Source organism: Lathyrus oleraceus, chromosome 3 (genome assembly GCF_024323335.1).
Source record: "Lathyrus oleraceus cultivar Zhongwan6 chromosome 3, CAAS_Psat_ZW6_1.0, whole genome shotgun sequence".
Lineage (NCBI taxonomy): Eukaryota > Viridiplantae > Streptophyta > Magnoliopsida > Fabales > Fabaceae > Lathyrus > Lathyrus oleraceus.
This window is the reverse complement of record NC_066581.1, coordinates 18918470-18925319: the sequence shown is the minus strand read 5'-3', so window position 1 is coordinate 18925319 and position 6850 is coordinate 18918470. Positions and strand designations below refer to the sequence as shown.

General features: G+C 39.1%; 1 non-coding gene across 1 annotated transcript; it reads right to left on the bottom strand.

The window, feature by feature from the left end:
• Positions 1 to 1158: 1158 nt before the first annotated feature.
• Positions 1159 to 1265, bottom strand: LOC127133189 (small nucleolar RNA R71). The gene has a single exon (XR_007807180.1). It is a non-coding gene; the product is annotated as a small nucleolar RNA R71 (small nucleolar RNA).
• Positions 1266 to 6850: the final 5585 nt, after the last annotated feature.

Sequence of the window (6850 nt, the reverse complement as noted above, 5' to 3'; positions counted from 1 at the left end):
TTAAGCATTTGAATTTAATTATATAATCTAAGTCAACAGAGCGAGAGCTTGAGACGAGGGTGTTTAAACGATTAGTATTTTCTTAAAAAGAGTTTCTATGGATTCTATTGTTTTCAAAAAGTGATTTTGGACTTAACTAATAAGTGACAGCTACGTTAATATAAAGTCATAGTCTATTCAACAGAGCGAGAGTTTGAGAAAAGATTTTTAATCAATAGTATCTACTGAAAAGATTTATTTTAAAACCAAGAAACCAACGAAGATTTGATTCCCTAATTATGACGAACTACATACCGATATCCGCTTAATTGATATTTAATTTAGATCTAGTTTTAGTTTTAACTTTTCCCTCGAAAAAATCAAAATATCATCCGCCTTAGCTTTACGAAGTAACCTTAGAAAACGGTATATCGATTCATAAGTCCCTGTGGGATCGATATCTTTTAAAACTACGCGATAGAACCGTGCACTTGCAGTTAGTACCCCAATCGACTCATAAAGTCGCGATCAAGTTTTTGGCACCGTTGCCGGGGACTTTTATTTAGTCGATATCGTAACTCTTCTGTTACGCTGTAGAGACTAAGGCAATTTTTATTTTTTCTTTCGTTGATTTGTATGCCACACACTCGCTCACAAGGCGAGCCGTTTTACTTACGAATCAACAACATCGAACTATATCTCTGAGTCTTACGACGAATTCGGGAATATCGTGCTGCAAACAATCTCCCTCCTATCGAAATTCCTGATCTCAAAAATCTTTTTCCTTCACCAATACCCGAGATGGCAGAACCAGCTCGTGCTCTCCGAGATTACGCCGCTCCATCGCAAGATGAGCCGCATTCGAGTATTGCTCCACCCGCAATCGAAGCAAACAACTTCGAACTTAAACCTTCTCTGTTGCAGGCAGTACAACAAAATCAATTCTCTGGAAATCCTACCGAGGATCCAAACCTTCATTTATCCGTATTTGTCCAATACGCTGATACTGTTAAAGCTAATGGTGTCACTTCAGAGGCAATTCGACTTCGCCTTTTTCCTTTCTCGTTAAGAGATAAAGCTAGAAGATGGCTTCAGTCTCTTCCTTCCAACTCGGTTACCACATGGAACGAGTTGAAGAAAGTCTTCCTTGCCCGATATTTTCCTCCAAGCAAAACAGCTATGTTGAGAGCCCAGATAAATGGATTTAAACAGAAAGATAACGAGTCTCTTTTCGAAGCATGGGAAAGATACAAAGACATGATGAGACTTTGTCCACACCATGGTTTAGAGGACTGGTTAGTAATTCATACCTTCTATAATGGTCTCTTGTACAACACAAGGTTAACAATAGACGCCGCAGCAGGTGGTGCACTTATGGATAAACCTTATGCCGATGCTTATCAACTTATCGAAAGCATGGCCCAAAATTATTATCAGTGGGGAAGCGACCGAGCAATGGTAGAGAAACCTCAAATGAAAAGTGGCATGTACGAGATAAGTAGCCTTGATCATGTTAATGCAAAAGTGGATGCTCTGGTCCAGAAAATTGAAAGTTTGAATGTATCACCTCCAACCACCGTGGTTGCCGCAACTCAAAATTGCGAAGTCTGTGGAATCCAAGGTCACACTCCTGCAGATTGTCAACTCCTAACAGGAATCCAAGCAGAACAAGTGAATTATGCTCAAGGAAATCCCTACTCGCACACCTATAACTCAAATTGGAAGAATCATCCTAATTTTTCATATAAGAGTAATAATGCTTTATACGCACCAAGACAAGCTCCAAATCAAGCCCTAACTATACCTCCTGGATATCAAAAGCCGACACCATCTACACCTAACAATAATGTTCCTAGGAAATCCAACTTGGAAATAATGATGGAGAACTTCATAGCTTCTCAACAGCAAACCAATAAAGATTTCTTAAACCAGAATATACAAACTAGTGAACAAATCAAACAACTAGCAAGTAAAGTAGATGCCTTGGCTACCCATAACAAAATGTTGGAAACACAAATATCACAAGTAGCTCAACAACAAGCGCCTACTGCTGCCCCAACTGGTGCATTTCCTGGACAGCCCCAACCTAACCCGAAAAGCCACGCTCATGCAATCATACTAAGAAGTGGAACGGAAGTGGAAGGACCAGTAGATCCAAGAAATGAAAACCAAAACTCTAAGAAGTCAATTGAGGAAGAGAGTACACCAAAGGAAAAGGAAGAGAGTAATAAGGAAACCGTAGAAAAGAAAGAACCTTATGTACCTCCACCACCTTATAAACCACCTATCCCTTACCCTCAAAGGCTTATTAAAACCAAAGATGCGGGCCAATTTAAAAAATTTGTTGACCTACTGAAACAGTTAAACGTCACAATTCCATTTACAGAAGCTATTACGCAGATGCTCTCATATGCTAAGTTCTTAAAAGAAATTCTTTCTAATAAAAGGAAACTTGAAGATAGCGAAATTGTTACACTCACTGCTGAATGTAGCGCTATAATCCAGAATATGCCTCCTAAACTTAAAGATCCAGGTAGTTTCTCTATACCCTGTCACATAGGAAAATTTGTCATAGATAAAGCCTTATGCGATTTAGGAGCCGGTATTAGTGTTATGCCCTTATCCATATGCAAGAAACTTGAAATGGGGGAATTAAGACCAACTAAAATGTCTGGGCAATTAGCAGATCGTTCTGTTAGATATCCCGTACGAATTCTTGAAAACGTTCCTGTGCGCATAGGTCAATTCTACATCCCAACCGATTTTATAATTATGGACATTAGAGAAGATGAAGTTACACCCATTATATTGGGAAGACCATTCTTAGCAACTGTCGGTGCGATCATAGACGTAAAACGAGGACGACTCAGTTTCGAAGTAGGAGAAGAGAAAATTGAGTTCATTCTTTCCCAATTTTTGAAAGCACCTGCAATAGATGACACATGTTACTTCATGGATATCATCGATGAATGCATAAAAGAAACAGAGTTAGAAAAGGACAAATCGTCTGACTATCTTGTAGAAGACAAACTCAACCAATGTTTAGCAATAACACCGGGTCCTACGCAATGCCTTAAGAAACCAACCCTGGACCTGAAAACACTTCCCAAAAATCTGAGATATGAATTCCTAGACTTAGAACTTGAACGACCAGTGATAGTTAATGCAGACCTAGGAAAACTCGAAACCGAAAAACTCTTGCATATCTTAAGAAAATATCCAACCGCACTAGGATACAACATCACCGACCTTAAAGGAATAAGTCCTTCTATTTGTATGCACCGCATCATGCTAGAAGAAGACTGTAAAACCTCTAGGAAACATCAGAGGAGACTGAACCCTATCCTGAGTGAGGTAGTGAAGAAGGAAGTAACCAAGTTATTAGAGGCAGGTATCATATATCCTATATCTGATAGCAAATGGGTTAGTCCTGTACACGTAGTACCAAAGAAATGAGGTATAACAGTTATTGAAAATGAAAAAGGGGAAACTATAACCAAACGAATCGAATCGGGATGGAGAATGTGCATTGATTATAGGAAACTAAACAAAGCAACCCGAAAGGATCATTTCCCTTTACCATTCATTGACCAGATGTTAGAACGATTAGCAAAACATTCTCATTTCTGCTATCTAGACGGTTACTCAGGTTTCTTTCAAATACCAATTCATCCTGATGACCAAGAAAAGACAACATTCACGTGTCCTTTAGGCACTTTCGCTTATAGACGAATGTCGTTTGGCTTGTGCAATGCTCCCGCAACCTTCCAAAGGTGCATGATGGCAATATTCGCCGATTTTCTCGAAAATATCATGGAAGTATTTATGGATGACTTTTCCGTATGCGGGCAAAGCTTTGAAGAGTGTCTTGAAAACCTAGAAAAAGTTTTGGAACGATGTGTAAAAGTAAACCTAGTACTTAATTGGGAAAAATATCACTTTATGGTACAAGAAGGAATTGTTCTAGGACATATCATCTCAAATAGAGGAATTGAAGTAGACAAAGCCAAAATAGAGGTAATCGAAAACCTTCAACCTCCGAAAACTGTGAGAGAAGTACGAAGCTTCTTAGGACATGCCGGTTTTTACCGACGATTCTTTAAAGACTTCTCTAAAATAACTAAACCTTTGACCGGACTATTGATGAAAGATGCTGAATTCATCTTCGACAACAAATGTTTAGAAGCATTCCAAACGCTTAAACAAGCATTGATCTCCGCGCCCATAATGCAAACACCAGATTGGAACGAACCATTCGAAATAATGTGTGATGCCAGTGATTACGCCGTGGGCGCTGTTTTAGGACAACGAAAGGATAAAAAGCTTCACGTCATATATTACGCAAGTAGAACTCTAGATGAAGCACAAATGAATTACGCCACAACCGAGAAAGAATTATTAGCAGTAGTGTTTGCATTAGATAAATTTCGTTCTTACTTGGTCGGAGCCAAAATAATCATTTACACCGACCACGCTGCTATCAAGTACCTCTTAACAAAAAAGGATGCTAAACCTAGACTCCTAAGGTGGATCCTGTTGCTACAAGAGTTCGATTTGGAAATCAAAGATAAAAAAGGAACTGAAAACGTAGTAGCAGATCACCTCTCTAGACTTGAAAACCTGGAACCGGAAACAACATCGATCAACGATGATTTCTCGTACGATAAACTTATAGCTAGTTTGGAAGAAAATAAAGCTGATAAACAGGTAGAAACCACCTTAGCTATATGTGTTACACCATGGTACGCTGATCTCGTCTATTATTTAGCTGCCGGAATAGTTCCACCTACTTTATCCTACCAGCAAAAGAAACGATTCTTCTATGACATAAAACACTATTACTGGGATGACCCTTTACTTTTCAAAAGAGGCCCCGACGGTATTTTCCGTCGGTGTATACCTGAAGAAGAGGTAGAAAATATAATCCAACACTGTCACTCCGCTCCTTATGGTGGACATGCAAGTACATCCAAAACCTGCTCCAAAATCCTACAAGCCGGTTTTTATTGGCCGAATATATGGAAGGATGTGCATGCGGCTATCAAGAAATGTGATAGATGTCAACGCACAGGAAACATATCTAGACGTGACGAGATGCCACAGAAAGGCATTTTGGAAGTAGAGATTTTCGACGTGTGGGGAATAGACTTCATGGGACCTTTTCCGTCTTCTTTCGGTAACAAGTACATACTCGTAGCGGTTGACTACGTATCAAAATGGATTGAAGCTATAGCTTCTCCAACAAATGACACACGAGTAGTAACTAAACTCTTTAAGAATATAATATTTCCAAGATTTGGTGTCCCGAGAATAGTAGTCAGTGATGGTGGATCGCATTTCATATCCAAGGTACTCGAAAAACTACTGCTCAAGTACGGCGTAAGGCATAGAGTAGCGACACCTTACCACCCCCAAACCAGTGGGCAAGTGGAAGTGTCTAACAGAGAAATCAAACAAATATTGGAAAAAATAGTCACTACCTCAAGGAAAGACTGGTCATTGAAATTACCAGAAGCTTTATGGGCGTATCGAACTGCTTACAAAACTCCCATAGGGACAACCCCATTTAAGCTTATTTATGGAAAATCCTGCCACCTCCCGGTAGAATTGGAACATAAGGCCTACTGGGCTATTAAAAATCTAAATTTAAACTATAAGGCCGTCGGTGAAAAGCGAATCCTTGATATAAACGAATTAGAGGAACTCAGACGAGACGCTTATGAGAATGCCAGAATCTACAAAGAAAGAACAACACAATGGCATGACAAGCGCATATCAAGGAAAATCTTCAAACAAGGCGATACAGTCCTGTTATTCAACTCTAGGCTAAAGTTATTCCCGGGAAAACTACGATCTAGATGGTCAGGTCCATTTCAAATTACCAATGTTTTCCCCAGTGGAGCGGTGGAAATTAAAGGAAAATCCATTGAACCGTTTATCGTAAACGGGCAACGTCTAAAACATTATCATCATACAGAGAACATTGAAGATTCACAAGTCCTGCATTTAGACGTAGTGCCCCCAGATTTTATAGATTATATTTGATAGTTTTTTGTCGAGCTTGCGACATTAAACAAAGCGCTTAGTGGGAGACAACCCACAAATATTTATATTTTCATTTCTTACTTAATTATTCTTTTAAAATTTTATTTAGTATTCATTCTTAATCTATTTTAATTTTTCTTCTTCTATTCTTTCGGCATTTGGCCAAATCCTGACTAAAACTCTTGTTTTTCCTTTCTCTAGCTAACACTAACCTGATGGGACAAATTGATCGTATGGGTATCAAATTCAGAGGGAAAGCTTAGAAACAAAGGTTTGAGGAACTAGTAGAAAGAGAGATGCTACCTAGTTTGTATGCTGATGATTGGGAAATGACTGCCCTTGGACTAAGAGAGAGTGTCTTGTATTTGCTGAGTCAAATAGGGTGGGAAACCACTCCTATCCGTAGACAATTCGTCACTTACCGGAGACTGACTCTAGAATTCCTTAGTTCTCTGATCTATCTACCCAGCCATGGAAAAGGAATAAGCAGAGGTTTCATTCAGTTCAGAATGTTCAATATGGAGTATCAATTTAACATCCAAGACTTTACCAACCTTTTAGGTTTTCCTACCTCCTTTGATACATTCACAGTGAGCCAAGAAGAACTTTTTGAATATAGAGAACTTGAACACTTTTGGGGAAGCTTGACCGTAAATGACGATCCCGAGGAACATGAGTTTTTTTCTGGAAACATACATAATCCGGCCTTTCGTTATTTCCATAAGATCCTGACTCACACCTTATTTGGGAAGAAGTCAAACAGTACCTCAGTTTCACGTGATGAACTCTTCATCATATTTTGTGCTTCCCAGAACCGTCCAGTAAA